We start from the raw sequence: 14,513 nt of genomic DNA, 5'->3' as shown, positions 1-14,513 counted from the left end.
ATTAAAAGGGGGGGTGCAACACGAGGACTTCCCAGGAGGTCACCCATCCTAGTACTACTCTCGCCCAAGCACGCTTAACTGCGGAGTTCTGATGGGATCCGGTGCATTAGTGCTGGTATGATCGCACCCATCATGCTACTAGCGAAAAACTAATATAATCCTATTACGACCTAGCCGCACCCTGCCTATCTCATGCCAACCGGCGATCTGACCGATACCCATTGCTACGCGATGGGGTCGGTGCGATTTTCCTAAAAATCCATTCCCTGGTTCTCGTTCCGGTCCATCCGACCAGAGATGCGGTAAAAATTAAAAGGGGGGGTGCAACACGAGGACATCCCAGGAGGTCACCCATCCTAGTACTACTCTCGCCCAAGCACGCTTAACTGCGGAGTTCTGATGGGATCCGGTGCATTAGTGCTGGTATGATCGCACCCATCATGCTACCAGCGAAAAACTAATATAATCCTATTACGACCTAGCCGCACCCTGCCTATCCCATGCCAACCGGCGATCTGATCGATACCCATTGCTACGCGATGGGGTCGGTGCGATTTTCCTAAGAATCCATTGCCCGGTTGTCGTTCCGGTCCATCCGACCGGAGATGCGGTAAAAATAAAAAGGGGGGGTGCAACACGAGGACTTCCCAGGAGGTCACCCATCCTAGTACTACTCTCGCCCAAGCACGCTTAACTGCGGAGTTCTGATGGGATCCGGTGCATTAGTGCTGGTATGATCGCACCCGTCATGCTACCAGCGAAAAACTAATATAATCCTATTACGACCTAGCCGCACCATGCCTATCCCATGCCAACCGGCGATCTGATCGATACCCATTGCTACGCGATGGGGTCGGTGCGATTTTCCTAAGAATCCATTGCCCGGTTGTCGTTCCGGTCCATCCGACCGGAGATGCGGTAAAAATAAAAAGGGGGGGTGCAACACGAGGACTTCCCAGGAGGTCACCCATCCTAGTACTACTCTCGCCCAAGCACGCTTAACTGCGGAGTTCTGATGGGATCCGGTGCATTAGTGCTGGTATGATCGCACCCATCATTCTACCAGCGAAAAACTAATATAATCCTATTACGACCTAGCCGCACCCTGCCTATCTCATGCCAACCGGCGATCTGACCGATACCCATTGCTACGCGATGGGGTCGGTGCGATTTTCCTAAAAATCCATTCCCTGGTTCTCGTTCCGGTCCATCCGACCAGAGATGCGGTAAAAATTAAAAGGGGGGGTGCAACACGAGGACTTCCCAGGAGGTCACCCATCCTAGTACTACTCTCGCCCAAGCACGCTTAACTACGGAGTTCTGATGGGATCCGGTGCATTAGTGCTGGTATGATCGCACCCATCATGCTACCAGCGAAAAACTAATATAATCCTATTACGACCTAGCCGCACCCTGCCTATCCCATGCCAACCGGCGATCTGATCGATACCCATTGCTACGCGATGGGGTCGGTGCGATTTTCTTAAGAATCCATTGCCCGGTTGTCGTTCCGGTCCATCCGACCGGAGATGCGGTAAAAATAAAAAGGGGGGGTGCAACACGAGGACTTCCCAGGAGGTCACCCATCCTAGTACTACTCTCGCCCAAGCACGCTTAACTGCGGAGTTCTGATGGGATCCGGTGCATTAGTGCTGGTAGGATCGCACCCATCATGCTACCAGCGAAAAACTAATATAATCCTATTACGACCTAGCCGCACCATGCCTATCCCATGCCAACCGGCGATCTGATCGATACCCATTGCTACGCGATGGGGTCGGTGCGATTTTCCTATGAATCCATTGCCCGGTTGTCGTTCCGGTCCATCCGACCGGAGATGCGGTAAAAATAAAAAGGAGGGGTGCAACACGAGGACTTCCCAGGAGGTCACCCATCCTAGTACTACTCTCGCCCAAGCACGCTTAACTGCGGAGTTCTGATGGGATCCGGTGCATTAGTGCTGGTATGATCGCACCCATCATGCTACCAGCGAAAAACTAATATAATCCTATTACGACCTAGCCGCACCCTGCCTATCCCATGCCAACTGGCGATCTGATTGATAGCGATGGGGTCGGTGCGATTTTCCTAAGAATCCATTGCCCGGTTGTCGTTCCGGTCCATCCGACCAGAGATGCGGTAAAAATAAAAAGGGGGGGTGCAACACGAGGACTTCCCAGGAGGTCACCCATCCTAGTACTACTCTCGCCCAAGCACGCTTAACTGCGGAGTTCTGATGGGATCCGGTGCATTAGTGCTGGTATGATCGCACCCATCATGCTACCAGCGAAAAACTAATATAATCCTATTACGACCTAGCCGCACCATGCCTATCCCATGCCAACCGGCGATCTGATCGATACCCATTGCTACGCGATGGGGTCGGTGCGATTTTCTTAAGAATCCATTGCCCGGTTGTCGTTCCGGTCCATCCGACCGGAGATGCGGTAAAAATAAAAAGGGGGGGTGCAACACGAGGACTTCCCAGGAGGTCACCCATCCTAGTACTACTCTCGCCCAAGCACGCTTAACTGCGGAGTTCTGATGGGATCCGGTGCATTAGTGCTGGTATGATCGCACCCTTCATGCTACCAGCGAAAAACTAATATAATCCTATTACGACCTAGCCGCACCATGCCTATCCCATGCCAACCGGCGATCTGATCGATACCCATTGCTACGCGATGGGGTCGGTGCGATTTTCCTAAGAATCCATTGCCCGGTTGTCGTTCCGGTCCATCCGACCGGAGATGCGGTAAAAATAAAAAGGGGGGGTGCAACACGAGGACTTCCCAGGAGGTCACCCATCCTAGTACTACTCTCGCCCAAGCACGCTTAACTGCGGAGTTCTGATGGGATCCGGTGCATTAGTGCTGGTATGATCGCACCCATCATGCTACCAGCGAAAAACTAATATAATCCTATTACGACCTAGCCGCACCCTGCCTATCCCATGCCAACCGGCGATCTGATCGATACCCATTGCTACGCGATGGGGTCGGTGCGATTTTCCTAAGAATCCATTGCCCGGTACTCGTTCCGGTCCATCCGACCGGAGATGCGGTAAAAATAAAAAAGGGGGGTGCAACACGAGGACTTCCCAGGAGGTCACCCATCCTAGTACTACTCTCGCCCAAGCACGCTTAACTGCGGAGTTCTGATGGGATCCGGTGCATTAGTGCTGGTATGATCGCACCCATCATGCTACCAGCGAAAAACTAATATAATCCTATTACGACCTAGCCGCACCCTGCCTATCCCATGCCAACTGGCGATCTGATTGATAGCGATGGGGTCGGTGCGATTTTCCTAAGAATCCATTGCCCGGTTGTCGTTCCGGTCCATCCGACCGGAGATGCGGTAAAAATAAAAAGGGGGGGTGCAACACGAGGACTTCCCAGGAGGTCACCCATCCTAGTACTACTCTCGCCCAAGCACGCTTAACTGCGGAGTTCTGATGGGATCCGGTGCATTAGTGCTGGTATGATCGCACCCATCATGCTACCAGCGAAAAACTAATATAATCCTATTACGACCTAGCCGCACCCTGCCTATCTCATGCCAACCGGCGATCTGACCGATACCCATTGCTACGCGATGGGGTCGGTGCGATTTTCCTAAAAATCCATTCCCTGGTTCTCGTTCCGGTCCATCCGACCAGAGATGCGGTAAAAATTAAAAGGGGGGGTGCAACACGAGGACTTCCCAGGAGGTCACCCATCCTAGTACTACTCTCGCCCAAGCACGCTTAACTGCGGAGTTCTGATGGGATCCGGTGCATTAGTGCTGGTATGATCGCACCCATCATGCTACCAGCGAAAAACTAATATAATCCTATTACGACCTAGCCGCACCCTGCCTATCTCATGCCAACCGGCGATCTGACCGATACCCATTGCTACGCGATGGGGTCGGTGCGATTTTCCTAAAAATCCATTCCCTGGTTCTCGTTCCGGTCCATCCGACCAGAGATGCGGTAAAAATTAAAAGGGGGGGTGCAACACGAGGACTTCCCAGGAGGTCACCCATCCTAGTACTACTCTCGCCCAAGCACGCTTAACTGCGGCGTTCTGATGGGATCCGGTGCATTAGTGCTGGTATGATCGCACCCATCATGCTACCAGCGAAAAACTAATATAATCCTATTACGACCTAGCCGCACCCTGCCTATCCCATGCCAACCGGCGATCTGATCGATACCCATTGCTACGCGATGGGGTCGGTGCGATTTTCCTAAGAATCCATTGCCCGGTTGTCGTTCCGGTCCATCCGACCGGAGATGCGGTAAAAATAAAAAGGAGGGGTGCAACACGAGGACTTCCCAGGAGGTCACCCATCCTAGTACTACTCTCGCCCAAGCACGCTTAACTGCGGAGTTCTGATGGGATCCGGTGCATTAGTGCTGGTATGATCGCACCCATCATGCTACCAGCGAAAAACTAATATAATCCTATTACGACCTAGCCGCACCATGCCTATCCCATGCCAACCGGCGATCTGATCGATACCCATTGCTACGCGATGGGGTCGGTGCGATTTTCTTAAGAATCCATTGCCCGGTTGTCGTTCCGGTCCATCCGACCGGAGATGCGGTAAAAATAAAAAGGGGGGGTGCAACACGAGGACTTCCCAGGAGGTCACCCATCCTAGTACTACTCTCGCCCAAGCACGCTTAACTGCGGAGTTCTGATGGGATCCGGTGCATTAGTGCTGGTATGATCGCACCCATCATGCTACCAGCGAAAAACTAATATAATCCTATTACGACCTAGCCGCACCATGCCTATCCCATGCCAACCGGCGATCTGATCGATACCCATTGCTACGCGATGGGGTCGGTGCGATTTTCCTAAGAATCCATTGCCCGGTTGTCGTTCCGGTCCATCCGACCGGAGATGCGGTAAAAATAAAAAGGGGGGGTGCAACACGAGGACTTCCCAGGAGGTCACCCATCCTAGTACTACTCTCGCCCAAGCACGCTTAACTGCGGAGTTCTGATGGGATCCGGTGCATTAGTGCTGGTAGGATCGCACCCATCATGCTACCAGCGAAAAACTAATATAATCCTATTACGACCTAGCCGCACCCTGCCTATCCCATGCCAACTGGCGATCTGATTGATAGCGATGGGGTCGGTGCGATTTTCCTAAGAATCCATTGCCCGGTTGTCGTTCCGGTCCATCCGACCGGAGATGCGGTAAAAATAAAAAGGGGGGGTGCAACACGAGGACTTCCCAGGAGGTCACCCATCCTAGTACTACTCTCGCCCAAGCACGCTTAACTGCGGAGTTCTGATGGGATCCGGTGCATTAGTGCTGGTATGATCGCACCCATCATGCTACCAGCGAAAAACTAATATAATCCTATTACGACCTAGCCGCACCATGCCTATCCCATGCCAACCGGCGATCTGATCGATACCCATTGCTACGCGATGGGGTCGGTGCGATTTTCTTAAGAATCCATTGCCCGGTTGTCGTTCCGGTCCATCCGACCGGAGATGCGGTAAAAATAAAAAGGGGGGGTGCAACACGAGGACTTCCCAGGAGGTCACCCATCCTAGTACTACTCTCGCCCAAGCACGCTTAACTGCGGAGTTCTGATGGGATCCGGTGCATTAGTGCTGGTATGATCGCACCCATCATGCTACCAGCGAAAAACTAATATAATCCTATTACGACCTAGCCGCACCATGCCTATCCCATGCCAACCGGCGATCTGATCGATACCCATTGCTACGCGATGGGGTCGGTGCGATTTTCCTAAGAATCCATTGCCCGGTTGTCGTTCCGGTCCATCCGACCGGAGATGCGGTAAAAATAAAAAGGGGGGGTGCAACACGAGGACTTCCCAGGAGGTCACCCATCCTAGTACTACTCTCGCCCAAGCACGCTTAACTGCGGAGTTCTGATGGGATCCGGTGCATTAGTGCTGGTATGATCGCACCCATCATGCTACCAGCGAAAAACTAATATAATCCTATTACGACCTAGCCGCACCCTGCCTATCCCATGCCAACTGGCGATCTGATTGATAGCGATGGGGTCGGTGCGATTTTCCTAAGAATCCATTGCCCGGTTGTCGTTCCGGTCCATCCGACCGGAGATGCGGTAAAAATAAAAAGGGGGGGTGCAACACGAGGACTTCCCAGGAGGTCACCCATCCTAGTACTACTCTCGCCCAAGCACGCTTAACTGCGGAGTTCTGATGGGATCCGGTGCATTAGTGCTGGTATGATCGCACCCATCATGCTACCAGCGAAAAACTAATATAATCCTATTACGACCTAGCCGCACCATGCCTATCCCATGCCAACCGGCGATCTGATCGATACCCATTGCTACGCGATGGGGTCGGTGCGATTTTCCTAAGAATCCATTGCCCGGTTGTCGTTCCGGTCCATCCGACCAGAGATGCGGTAAAAATTAAAAGGGGGGGTGCAACACGAGGACTTCCCAGGAGGTCACCCATCCTAGTACTACTCTCGCCCAAGCACGCTTAACTGCGGAGTTCTGATGGGATCCGGTGCATTAGTGCTGGTATGATCGCACCCATCATGCTACCAGCGAAAAACTAATATAATCCTATTACGACCTAGCCGCACCCTGCCTATCCCATGCCAACTGGCGATCTGATTGATAGCGATGTGGTCGGTGCGATTTTCCTAAGAATCCATTGCCCGGTTGTCGTTCCGGTCCATCCGACCGGAGATGCGGTAAAAATAAAAAGGGGGGGTGCAACATGAGGACTTCCCAGGAGGTCACCCATCCTAGTACTACTCTCGCCCAAGCACGCTTAACTGCGGAGTTCTGATGGGATCCGGTGCATTAGTGCTGGTAGGATCGCACCCATCATGCTACCAGCGAAAAACTAATATAATCCTATTACGACCTAGCCGCACCATGCCTATCCCATGCCAACCGGCGATCTGATCGATACCCATTGCTACGCGATGGGGTCGGTGCGATTTTCCTAAGAATCCATTGCCCGGTTGTCGTTCCGGTCCATCCGACCGGAGATGCGGTAAAAATAAAAAGGAGGGGTGCAACACGAGGACTTCCCAGGAGGTCACCCATCCTAGTACTACTCTCGCCCAAGCACGCTTAACTGCGGAGTTCTGATGGGATCCGGTGCATTAGTGCTGGTATGATCGCACCCATCATGCTACCAGCGAAAAACTAATATAATCCTATTACGACCTAGCCGCACCCTGCCTATCCCATGCCAACCGGCGATCTGATCGATACCCATTGCTACGCGATGGGGTCGGTGCGATTTTCCTAAGAATCCATTGCCCGGTTGTCGTTCCGGTCCATCCGACCGGAGATGCGGTAAAAATAAAAAGGGGGGTGCAACACGAGGACTTCCCAGGAGGTCACCCATCCTAGTACTACTCTCGCCCAAGCACGCTTAACTGCGGAGTTCTGATGGGATCCGGTGCATTAGTGCTGGTATGATCGCACCCATCATGCTACCAGCGAAAAACTAATATAATCCTATTACGACCTAGCCGCACCCTGCCTATCTCATGCCAACCGGCGATCTGACCGATACCCATAGCTACGCGATGGGGTCGGTGCGATTTTCCTAAAAATCCATTCCCTGGTTCTCGTTCCGGTCCATCCGACCAGAGATGCGGTAAAAATTAAAAGGGGGGGTGCAACACGAGGACTTCCCAGGAGGTCACCCATCCTAGTACTACTCTCGCCCAAGCACGCTTAACTGCGGAGTTCTGATGGGATCCGGTGCATTAGTGCTGGTATGATCGCACCCATCATGCTACCAGCGAAAAACTAATATAATCCTATTACGACCTAGCCGCACCCTGCCTATCCCATGCCAACTGGCGATCTGATTGATAGCGATGTGGTCGGTGCGATTTTCCTAAGAATCCATTGCCCGGTTGTCGTTCCGGTCCATCCGACCGGAGATGCGGTAAAAATAAAAAGGGGGGGTGCAACAGGAGGACTTCCCAGGAGGTCACCCATCCTAGTACTACTCTCGCCCAAGCACGCTTAACTGCGGAGTTCTGATGGGATCCGGTGCATTAGTGCTGGTAGGATCGCACCCATCATGCTACCAGCGAAAAACTAATATAATCCTATTACGACCTAGCCGCACCATGCCTATCCCATGCCAACCGGCGATCTGATCGATACCCATTGCTACGCGATGGGGTCGGTGCGATTTTCCTAAGAATCCATTGCCCGGTTGTCGTTCCGGTCCATCCGACCGGAGATGCGGTAAAAATAAAAAGGAGGGGTGCAACACGAGGACTTCCCAGGAGGTCACCCATCCTAGTACTACTCTCGCCCAAGCACGCTTAACTGCGGAGTTCTGATGGGATCCGGTGCATTAGTGCTGGTATGATCGCACCCATCATGCTACCAGCGAAAAACTAATATAATCCTATTACGACCTAGCCGCACCCTGCCTATCCCATGCCAACCGGCGATCTGATCGATACCCATTGCTACGCGATGGGGTCGGTGCGATTTTCCTAAGAATCCATTGCCCGGTTGTCGTTCCGGTCCATCCGACCGGAGATGCGGTAAAAATAAAAAGGGGGGTGCAACACGAGGACTTCCCAGGAGGTCACCCATCCTAGTACTACTCTCGCCCAAGCACGCTTAACTGCGGAGTTCTGATGGGATCCGGTGCATTAGTGCTGGTATGATCGCACCCATCATGCTACCAGCGAAAAACTAATATAATCCTCTTACGACCTAGCCGCACCATGCCTATCCCATGCCAACCGGCGATCTGATCGATACCCATTGCTACGCGATGCGGTCGGTGCGATTTTCCTAAGAATCCATTGCCCGGTTGTCGTTCCGGTCCATCCGACCGGAGATGCGGTAAAAATAAAAAGGGGGGGTGCAACACGAGGACTTCCCAGGAGGTCACCCATCCTAGTACTACTCTCACCCAAGCACGCTTAACTGCGGAGTTCTGATGGGATCCGGTGCATTAGTGCTGGTATGATCGCACCCATCATTCTACCAGCGAAAAACTAATATAATCCTATTACGACCTAGCCGCACCCTGCCTATCTCATGCCAACCGGCGATCTGACCGATACCCATTGCTACGCGATGGGGTCGGTGCGATTTTCCTAAAAATCCATTCCCTGGTTCTCGTTCCGGTCCATCCGACCAGAGATGCGGTAAAAATTAAAAGGGGGGGTGCAACACGAGGACTTCCCAGGAGGTCACCCATCCTAGTACTACTCTCGCCCAAGCACGCTTACCTGCGGAGTTCTGATGGGATCCGGTGCATTAGTGCTGGTATGATCGCACCCATCATGCTACCAGCGAAAAACTAATATAATCCTATTACGACCTAGCCGCACCATGCCTATCCCATGCCAACCGGCGATCTGATCGATACCCATTGCTACGCGATGGGGTCGGTGCGATTTTCCTAAGAATCCATTGCCCGGTTGTCGTTCCGGTCCATCCGACCGGAGATGCGGTAAAAATAAAAAGGGGGGGTGCAACACGAGGACTTCCCAGGAGGTCACCCATCCTAGTACTACTCTCGCCCAAGCACGCTTAACTGCGGAGTTCTGATGGGATCCGGTGCATTAGTGCTGGTATGATCGCACCCATCATGCTACCAGCGAAAAACTAATATAATCCTATTACGACCTAGCCGCACCCTGCCTATCCCATGCCAACTGGCGATCTGATTGATAGCGATGGGGTCGGTGCGATTTTCCTAAGAATCCATTGCCCGGTTGTCGTTCCGGTCCATCCGACCGGAGATGCGGTAAAAATAAAAAGGGGGGGTGCAACACGAGGACTTCCCAGGAGGTCACCCATCCTAGTACTACTCTCGCCCAAGCACGCTTAACTGCGGAGTTCTGATGGGATCCGGTGCATTAGTGCTGGTATGATCGCACCCATCATGCTACCAGCGAAAAACTAATATAATCCTATTACGACCTAGCCGCACCATGCCTATCCCATGCCAACCGGCGATCTGATCGATACCCATTGCTACGCGATGGGGTCGGTGCGATTTTCCTAAGAATCCATTGCCCGGTTGTCGTTCCGGTCCATCCGACCGGAGATGCGGTAAAAATAAAAAGGGGGGGTGCAACACGAGGACTTCCCAGGAGGTCACCCATCCTAGTACTACTCTCGCCCAAGCACGCTTAACTGCGGAGTTCTGATGGGATCCGGTGCATTAGTGCTGGTATGATCGCACCCATCATGCTACCAGCGAAAAACTAATATAATCCTATTACGACCTAGCCGCACCATGCCTATCCCATGCCAACCGGCGATCTGATCGATACCCATTGCTACGCGATGGGGTCGGTGCGATTTTCCTAAGAATCCATTGCCCGGTTGTCGTTCCGGTCCATCCGACCGGAGATGCGGTAAAAATAAAAAGGGGGGGTGCAACACGAGGACTTCCCAGGAGGTCACCCATCCTAGTACTACTCTCGCCCAAGCACGCTTAACTGCGGAGTTCTGATGGGATCCGGCGCATGAGTGCTGGTATGATCGCACCCATCATGCTACCAGCGAAAAACTAATATAATCCTATTACGACCTAGCCGCACCCTGCCTATCTCATGCCAACCGGCGATCTGACCGATACCCATTGCTACGCGATGGGGTCGGTGCGATTTTCCTAAAAATCCATTCCCTGGTTCTCGTTCCGGTCCATCCGACCAGAGATGCGGTAAAAATTAAAAGGGGGGGTGCAACACGAGGACTTCCTAGGAGGTCACCCATCCTAGTACTACTCTCGCCCAAGCACGCTTAACTGCGGAGTTCTGATGGGATCCGGTGCATTAGTGCTGGTATGATCGCACCCATCATGCTACCAGCGAAAAACTAATATAATCCTATTACGACCTAGCCGCACCCTGCCTATCTCATGCCAACCGGCGATCTGACCGATACCCATTGCTACGCGATGGGGTCGGTGCGATTTTCCTAAAAATCCATTCCCTGGTTCTCGTTCCGGTCCATCCGACCAGAGATGCGGTAAAAATTACAAGGGGGGGTGCAACACGAGGACTTCCCAGGAGGTCACCCATCCTAGTACTACTCTCGCCCAAGCACGCTTAACTGCGGAGTTCTGATGGGATCCGGTGCATTAGTGCTGGTATGATCGCACCCATCATGCTACCAGCGAAAAACTAATATAATCCTATTACGACCTAGCCGCACCCTGCCTATCCCATGCCAACTGGCGATCTGATTGATAGCGATGGGGTCGGTGCGATTTTCCTAAGAATCCATTGCCCGGTTGTCGTTCCGGTCCATCCGACCGGAGATGCGGTAAAAATAAAAAGGGGGGGTGCAACACGAGGACTTCCCAGGAGGTCACCCATCCTAGTACTACTCTCGCCCAAGCACGCTTAACTGCGGAGTTCTGATGGGATCCGGTGCATTAGTGCTGGTATGATCGCACCCATCATGCTACCAGCGAAAAACTAATATAATCCTATTACGACCTAGCCGCACCCTGCCTATCCCATGCCAACTGGCGATCTGATTGATAGCGATGGGGTCGGTGCGATTTTCCTAAGAATCCATTGCCCGGTTGTCGTTCCGGTCCATCCGACCGGAGATGCGGTAAAAATAAAAAGGGGGGGTGCAACACGAGGACTTCCCAGGAGGTCACCCATCCTAGTACTACTCTCGCCCAAGCACGCTTAACTGCGGAGTTCTGATGGGATCCGGTGCATTAGTGCTGGTATGATCGCACCCATCATGCTACCAGCGAAAAACTAATATAATCCTATTACGACCTAGCCGCACCATGCCTATCCCATGCCAACCGGCGATCTGATCGATACCCATTGCTACGCGATGGGGTCGGTGCGATTTTCCTAAGAATCCATTGCCCGGTTGTCGTTCCGGTCCATCCGACCGGAGATGCGGTAAAAATAAAAAGGGGGGGTGCAACACGAGGACTTCCCAGGAGGTCACCCATCCTAGTACTACTCTCGCCCAAGCACGCTTAACTGCGGAGTTCTGATGGGATCCGGCGCATGAGTGCTGGTATGATCGCACCCATCATGCTACCAGCGAAAAACTAATATAATCCTATTACGACCTAGCCGCACCCTGCCTATCTCATGCCAACCGGCGATCTGACCGATACCCATTGCTACGCGATGGGGTCGGTGCGATTTTCCTAAAAATCCATTCCCTGGTTCTCGTTCCGGTCCATCCGACCAGAGATGCGGTAAAAATTAAAAGGGGGGGTGCAACACGAGGACTTCCTAGGAGGTCACCCATCCTAGTACTACTCTCGCCCAAGCACGCTTAACTGCGGAGTTCTGATGGGATCCGGTGCATTAGTGCTGGTATGATCGCACCCATCATGCTACCAGCGAAAAACTAATATAATCCTATTACGACCTAGCCGCACCCTGCCTATCTCATGCCAACCGGCGATCTGACCGATACCCATTGCTACGCGATGGGGTCGGTGCGATTTTCCTAAAAATCCATTCCCTGGTTCTCGTTCCGGTCCATCCGACCAGAGATGCGGTAAAAATTACAAGGGGGGGTGCAACACGAGGACTTCCCAGGAGGTCTCCCATCCTAGTACTACTCTCGCCCAAGCACGCTTAACTGCGGAGTTCTGATGGGATCCGGTGCATTAGTGCTGGTATGATCGCACCCATCATGCTACCAGCGAAAAACTAATATAATCCTATTACGACCTAGCCGCACCCTGCCTATCCCATGCCAACTGGCGATCTGATTGATAGCGATGGGGTCGGTGCGATTTTCCTAAGAATCCATTGCCCGGTTGTCGTTCCGGTCCATCCGACCGGAGATGCGGTAAAAATAAAAAGGGGGGGTGCAACACGAGGACTTCCCAGGAGGTCACCCATCCTAGTACTACTCTCGCCCAAGCACGCTTAACTGCGGAGTTCTGATGGGATCCGGTGCATTAGTGCTGGTAGGATCGCACCCATCATGCTACCAGCGAAAAACTAATATAATCCTATTACGACCTAGCCGCACCATGCCAACCGGCGATCTGATCGATACCCATTGCTACGCGATGGGGTCGGTGCGATTTTCCTAAGAATCCATTGCCCGGTTGTCGTTCCGGTCCATCCGACCGGAGATGCGGTAAAAATAAAAAGGGGGGGTGCAACACGAGGACTTCCCAGGAGGTCACCCATCCTAGTACTACTCTCGCCCAAGCACGCTTAACTGCGGAGTTCTGATGGGATCCGGTGCATTAGTGCTGGTATGATCGCACCCATCATGCTACCAGCGAAAAACTAATATAATCCTATTACGACCTAGCCGCACCCTGCCTATCCCATGCCAACCGGCGATCTGATCGATACCCATTGCTACGCGATGGGGTCGGTGCGATTTTCCTAAGAATCCATTGCCCGGTTGTCGTTCCGGTCCATCCGACCGGAGATGCGGTAAAAATAAAAAGGGGGGGTGCAACACGAGGACTTCCCAGGAGGTCACCCATCCTAGTACTACTCTCGCCCAAGCACGCTTAACTGCGGAGTTCTGATGGGATCCGGTGCATTAGTGCTGGTATGATCGCACCCATCATGCTACCAGCGAAAAACTAATATAATCCTATTACGACCTAGCCGCACCATGCCTATCCCATGCCAACCGGCGATCTGATCGATACCCATTGCTACGCGATGGGGTCGGTGCGATTTTCCTAAGAATCCATTGCCCGGTTGTCGTTCCGGTCCATCCGACCGGAGATGCGGTAAAAATAAAAAGGGGGGGGTGCAACACGAGGACTTCCCAGGAGGTCACCCATCCTAGTACTACTCTCGCCCAAGCACGCTTAACTGCGGAGTTCTGATGGGATCCGGTGCATTAGTGCTGGTATGATCGCACCCATCATTCTACCAGCGAAAAACTAATATAATCCTATTACGACCTAGCCGCACCCTGCCTATCTCATGCCAACCGGCGATCTGACCGATACCCATTGCTACGCGATGGGGTCGGTGCGATTTTCCTAAAAATCCATTCCCTGGTTCTCGTTCCGGTCCATCCGACCAGAGATGCGGTAAAAATTAAAAGGGGGGGTGCAACACGAGGACTTCCCAGGAGGTCACCCATCCTAGTACTACTCTCGCCCAAGCACGCTTACCTGCGGAGTTCTGATGGGATCCGGTGCATTAGTGCTGGTATGATCGCACCCATCATGCTACCAGCGAAAAACTAATATAATCCTATTACGACCTAGCCGCACCATGCCTATCCCATGCCAACCGGCGATCTGATCGATACCCATTGCTACGCGATGGGGTCGGTGCGATTTTCCTAAGAATCCATTGCCCGGTTGTCGTTCCGGTCCATCCGACCGGAGATGCGGTAAAAATAAAAAGGGGGGGTGCAACACGAGGACTTCCCAGGAGGTCACCCATCCTAGTACTACTCTCGCCCAAGCACGCTTAACTGCGGAGTTCTGATGGGATCCGGTGCATTAGTGCTGGTATGATCGCACCCATCATGCTACCAGCGAAAAACTAATATAAT

At 52.7% G+C, this 14,513-nt stretch overlaps 48 non-coding genes across 48 annotated transcripts; all 48 read right to left on the bottom strand.

Annotated features, from left to right (window-relative positions):
• Positions 1 to 10: 10 nt before the first annotated feature.
• Positions 11 to 129, bottom strand: LOC122284116. Its single transcript, XR_006231489.1, has one exon. It is a non-coding gene; the product is annotated as a 5S ribosomal RNA (ribosomal RNA).
• Positions 130 to 318: 189 nt separating this feature from the next.
• Positions 319 to 437, bottom strand: LOC122288498. The gene has a single exon (XR_006235758.1). It is a non-coding gene; the product is annotated as a 5S ribosomal RNA (ribosomal RNA).
• A 189-nt stretch (positions 438 to 626) lies between these two features.
• Positions 627 to 745, bottom strand: LOC122284115. The gene has a single exon (XR_006231488.1). It is a non-coding gene; the product is annotated as a 5S ribosomal RNA (ribosomal RNA).
• Positions 746 to 934: 189 nt separating this feature from the next.
• Positions 935 to 1,053, bottom strand: LOC122284113. Its single transcript, XR_006231486.1, has one exon. It is a non-coding gene; the product is annotated as a 5S ribosomal RNA (ribosomal RNA).
• Positions 1,054 to 1,242: 189 nt separating this feature from the next.
• Positions 1,243 to 1,361, bottom strand: LOC122287019. Its single transcript, XR_006234327.1, has one exon. It is a non-coding gene; the product is annotated as a 5S ribosomal RNA (ribosomal RNA).
• Positions 1,362 to 1,550: 189 nt separating this feature from the next.
• LOC122287881 lies at positions 1,551 to 1,669 on the bottom strand. The gene has a single exon (XR_006235164.1). It is a non-coding gene; the product is annotated as a 5S ribosomal RNA (ribosomal RNA).
• Positions 1,670 to 1,858: 189 nt separating this feature from the next.
• On the bottom strand, positions 1,859 to 1,977 carry LOC122284112. Its single transcript, XR_006231485.1, has one exon. It is a non-coding gene; the product is annotated as a 5S ribosomal RNA (ribosomal RNA).
• Positions 1,978 to 2,155: 178 nt separating this feature from the next.
• On the bottom strand, positions 2,156 to 2,274 carry LOC122284110. Its single transcript, XR_006231484.1, has one exon. It is a non-coding gene; the product is annotated as a 5S ribosomal RNA (ribosomal RNA).
• Positions 2,275 to 2,463: 189 nt separating this feature from the next.
• Positions 2,464 to 2,582, bottom strand: LOC122284109. The gene has a single exon (XR_006231483.1). It is a non-coding gene; the product is annotated as a 5S ribosomal RNA (ribosomal RNA).
• A 189-nt stretch (positions 2,583 to 2,771) lies between these two features.
• On the bottom strand, positions 2,772 to 2,890 carry LOC122284108. The gene has a single exon (XR_006231482.1). It is a non-coding gene; the product is annotated as a 5S ribosomal RNA (ribosomal RNA).
• A 189-nt stretch (positions 2,891 to 3,079) lies between these two features.
• LOC122284107 lies at positions 3,080 to 3,198 on the bottom strand. Its single transcript, XR_006231481.1, has one exon. It is a non-coding gene; the product is annotated as a 5S ribosomal RNA (ribosomal RNA).
• A 178-nt stretch (positions 3,199 to 3,376) lies between these two features.
• LOC122284106 lies at positions 3,377 to 3,495 on the bottom strand. The gene has a single exon (XR_006231480.1). It is a non-coding gene; the product is annotated as a 5S ribosomal RNA (ribosomal RNA).
• Positions 3,496 to 3,684: 189 nt separating this feature from the next.
• Positions 3,685 to 3,803, bottom strand: LOC122284105. The gene has a single exon (XR_006231479.1). It is a non-coding gene; the product is annotated as a 5S ribosomal RNA (ribosomal RNA).
• A 189-nt stretch (positions 3,804 to 3,992) lies between these two features.
• Positions 3,993 to 4,111, bottom strand: LOC122288459. The gene has a single exon (XR_006235720.1). It is a non-coding gene; the product is annotated as a 5S ribosomal RNA (ribosomal RNA).
• A 189-nt stretch (positions 4,112 to 4,300) lies between these two features.
• LOC122284104 lies at positions 4,301 to 4,419 on the bottom strand. Its single transcript, XR_006231478.1, has one exon. It is a non-coding gene; the product is annotated as a 5S ribosomal RNA (ribosomal RNA).
• A 189-nt stretch (positions 4,420 to 4,608) lies between these two features.
• LOC122284103 lies at positions 4,609 to 4,727 on the bottom strand. The gene has a single exon (XR_006231477.1). It is a non-coding gene; the product is annotated as a 5S ribosomal RNA (ribosomal RNA).
• A 189-nt stretch (positions 4,728 to 4,916) lies between these two features.
• LOC122287880 lies at positions 4,917 to 5,035 on the bottom strand. The gene has a single exon (XR_006235163.1). It is a non-coding gene; the product is annotated as a 5S ribosomal RNA (ribosomal RNA).
• Positions 5,036 to 5,213: 178 nt separating this feature from the next.
• Positions 5,214 to 5,332, bottom strand: LOC122284101. The gene has a single exon (XR_006231475.1). It is a non-coding gene; the product is annotated as a 5S ribosomal RNA (ribosomal RNA).
• Positions 5,333 to 5,521: 189 nt separating this feature from the next.
• LOC122284100 lies at positions 5,522 to 5,640 on the bottom strand. The gene has a single exon (XR_006231474.1). It is a non-coding gene; the product is annotated as a 5S ribosomal RNA (ribosomal RNA).
• Positions 5,641 to 5,829: 189 nt separating this feature from the next.
• LOC122284099 lies at positions 5,830 to 5,948 on the bottom strand. Its single transcript, XR_006231473.1, has one exon. It is a non-coding gene; the product is annotated as a 5S ribosomal RNA (ribosomal RNA).
• A 178-nt stretch (positions 5,949 to 6,126) lies between these two features.
• LOC122284098 lies at positions 6,127 to 6,245 on the bottom strand. Its single transcript, XR_006231472.1, has one exon. It is a non-coding gene; the product is annotated as a 5S ribosomal RNA (ribosomal RNA).
• Positions 6,246 to 6,434: 189 nt separating this feature from the next.
• LOC122284097 lies at positions 6,435 to 6,553 on the bottom strand. Its single transcript, XR_006231471.1, has one exon. It is a non-coding gene; the product is annotated as a 5S ribosomal RNA (ribosomal RNA).
• A 178-nt stretch (positions 6,554 to 6,731) lies between these two features.
• Positions 6,732 to 6,850, bottom strand: LOC122283133. The gene has a single exon (XR_006230614.1). It is a non-coding gene; the product is annotated as a 5S ribosomal RNA (ribosomal RNA).
• A 189-nt stretch (positions 6,851 to 7,039) lies between these two features.
• LOC122284096 lies at positions 7,040 to 7,158 on the bottom strand. Its single transcript, XR_006231470.1, has one exon. It is a non-coding gene; the product is annotated as a 5S ribosomal RNA (ribosomal RNA).
• A 188-nt stretch (positions 7,159 to 7,346) lies between these two features.
• On the bottom strand, positions 7,347 to 7,465 carry LOC122284095. The gene has a single exon (XR_006231469.1). It is a non-coding gene; the product is annotated as a 5S ribosomal RNA (ribosomal RNA).
• A 189-nt stretch (positions 7,466 to 7,654) lies between these two features.
• LOC122284094 lies at positions 7,655 to 7,773 on the bottom strand. The gene has a single exon (XR_006231468.1). It is a non-coding gene; the product is annotated as a 5S ribosomal RNA (ribosomal RNA).
• Positions 7,774 to 7,951: 178 nt separating this feature from the next.
• LOC122283179 lies at positions 7,952 to 8,070 on the bottom strand. Its single transcript, XR_006230658.1, has one exon. It is a non-coding gene; the product is annotated as a 5S ribosomal RNA (ribosomal RNA).
• A 189-nt stretch (positions 8,071 to 8,259) lies between these two features.
• LOC122284093 lies at positions 8,260 to 8,378 on the bottom strand. The gene has a single exon (XR_006231467.1). It is a non-coding gene; the product is annotated as a 5S ribosomal RNA (ribosomal RNA).
• Positions 8,379 to 8,566: 188 nt separating this feature from the next.
• Positions 8,567 to 8,685, bottom strand: LOC122284092. Its single transcript, XR_006231466.1, has one exon. It is a non-coding gene; the product is annotated as a 5S ribosomal RNA (ribosomal RNA).
• A 189-nt stretch (positions 8,686 to 8,874) lies between these two features.
• Positions 8,875 to 8,993, bottom strand: LOC122287759. The gene has a single exon (XR_006235046.1). It is a non-coding gene; the product is annotated as a 5S ribosomal RNA (ribosomal RNA).
• A 189-nt stretch (positions 8,994 to 9,182) lies between these two features.
• On the bottom strand, positions 9,183 to 9,301 carry LOC122287778. The gene has a single exon (XR_006235065.1). It is a non-coding gene; the product is annotated as a 5S ribosomal RNA (ribosomal RNA).
• Positions 9,302 to 9,490: 189 nt separating this feature from the next.
• Positions 9,491 to 9,609, bottom strand: LOC122284090. The gene has a single exon (XR_006231464.1). It is a non-coding gene; the product is annotated as a 5S ribosomal RNA (ribosomal RNA).
• A 178-nt stretch (positions 9,610 to 9,787) lies between these two features.
• On the bottom strand, positions 9,788 to 9,906 carry LOC122284089. Its single transcript, XR_006231463.1, has one exon. It is a non-coding gene; the product is annotated as a 5S ribosomal RNA (ribosomal RNA).
• A 189-nt stretch (positions 9,907 to 10,095) lies between these two features.
• On the bottom strand, positions 10,096 to 10,214 carry LOC122284088. Its single transcript, XR_006231462.1, has one exon. It is a non-coding gene; the product is annotated as a 5S ribosomal RNA (ribosomal RNA).
• Positions 10,215 to 10,403: 189 nt separating this feature from the next.
• LOC122287737 lies at positions 10,404 to 10,522 on the bottom strand. The gene has a single exon (XR_006235025.1). It is a non-coding gene; the product is annotated as a 5S ribosomal RNA (ribosomal RNA).
• A 189-nt stretch (positions 10,523 to 10,711) lies between these two features.
• LOC122287490 lies at positions 10,712 to 10,830 on the bottom strand. The gene has a single exon (XR_006234782.1). It is a non-coding gene; the product is annotated as a 5S ribosomal RNA (ribosomal RNA).
• Positions 10,831 to 11,019: 189 nt separating this feature from the next.
• On the bottom strand, positions 11,020 to 11,138 carry LOC122284087. The gene has a single exon (XR_006231461.1). It is a non-coding gene; the product is annotated as a 5S ribosomal RNA (ribosomal RNA).
• Positions 11,139 to 11,316: 178 nt separating this feature from the next.
• Positions 11,317 to 11,435, bottom strand: LOC122284086. Its single transcript, XR_006231460.1, has one exon. It is a non-coding gene; the product is annotated as a 5S ribosomal RNA (ribosomal RNA).
• Positions 11,436 to 11,613: 178 nt separating this feature from the next.
• LOC122284084 lies at positions 11,614 to 11,732 on the bottom strand. The gene has a single exon (XR_006231458.1). It is a non-coding gene; the product is annotated as a 5S ribosomal RNA (ribosomal RNA).
• Positions 11,733 to 11,921: 189 nt separating this feature from the next.
• On the bottom strand, positions 11,922 to 12,040 carry LOC122287736. The gene has a single exon (XR_006235024.1). It is a non-coding gene; the product is annotated as a 5S ribosomal RNA (ribosomal RNA).
• A 189-nt stretch (positions 12,041 to 12,229) lies between these two features.
• On the bottom strand, positions 12,230 to 12,348 carry LOC122287489. The gene has a single exon (XR_006234781.1). It is a non-coding gene; the product is annotated as a 5S ribosomal RNA (ribosomal RNA).
• A 189-nt stretch (positions 12,349 to 12,537) lies between these two features.
• LOC122287137 lies at positions 12,538 to 12,656 on the bottom strand. The gene has a single exon (XR_006234443.1). It is a non-coding gene; the product is annotated as a 5S ribosomal RNA (ribosomal RNA).
• A 178-nt stretch (positions 12,657 to 12,834) lies between these two features.
• On the bottom strand, positions 12,835 to 12,953 carry LOC122287878. Its single transcript, XR_006235161.1, has one exon. It is a non-coding gene; the product is annotated as a 5S ribosomal RNA (ribosomal RNA).
• Positions 12,954 to 13,131: 178 nt separating this feature from the next.
• Positions 13,132 to 13,250, bottom strand: LOC122284083. Its single transcript, XR_006231457.1, has one exon. It is a non-coding gene; the product is annotated as a 5S ribosomal RNA (ribosomal RNA).
• Positions 13,251 to 13,439: 189 nt separating this feature from the next.
• Positions 13,440 to 13,558, bottom strand: LOC122284082. The gene has a single exon (XR_006231456.1). It is a non-coding gene; the product is annotated as a 5S ribosomal RNA (ribosomal RNA).
• Positions 13,559 to 13,748: 190 nt separating this feature from the next.
• LOC122284081 lies at positions 13,749 to 13,867 on the bottom strand. Its single transcript, XR_006231455.1, has one exon. It is a non-coding gene; the product is annotated as a 5S ribosomal RNA (ribosomal RNA).
• Positions 13,868 to 14,056: 189 nt separating this feature from the next.
• Positions 14,057 to 14,175, bottom strand: LOC122287777. The gene has a single exon (XR_006235064.1). It is a non-coding gene; the product is annotated as a 5S ribosomal RNA (ribosomal RNA).
• A 189-nt stretch (positions 14,176 to 14,364) lies between these two features.
• On the bottom strand, positions 14,365 to 14,483 carry LOC122284080. Its single transcript, XR_006231454.1, has one exon. It is a non-coding gene; the product is annotated as a 5S ribosomal RNA (ribosomal RNA).
• Between the last annotated feature and the right edge of the window lie 30 nt (positions 14,484 to 14,513).

Source organism: Carya illinoinensis, chromosome 11 (assembly GCF_018687715.1).
Source record: "Carya illinoinensis cultivar Pawnee chromosome 11, C.illinoinensisPawnee_v1, whole genome shotgun sequence".
In the NCBI taxonomy this organism is placed as follows: domain Eukaryota; kingdom Viridiplantae; phylum Streptophyta; class Magnoliopsida; order Fagales; family Juglandaceae; genus Carya; species Carya illinoinensis.
The sequence above is the reverse complement of the archived record's forward strand: the minus strand, read 5'-3'. Positions and strand labels throughout refer to the sequence as shown.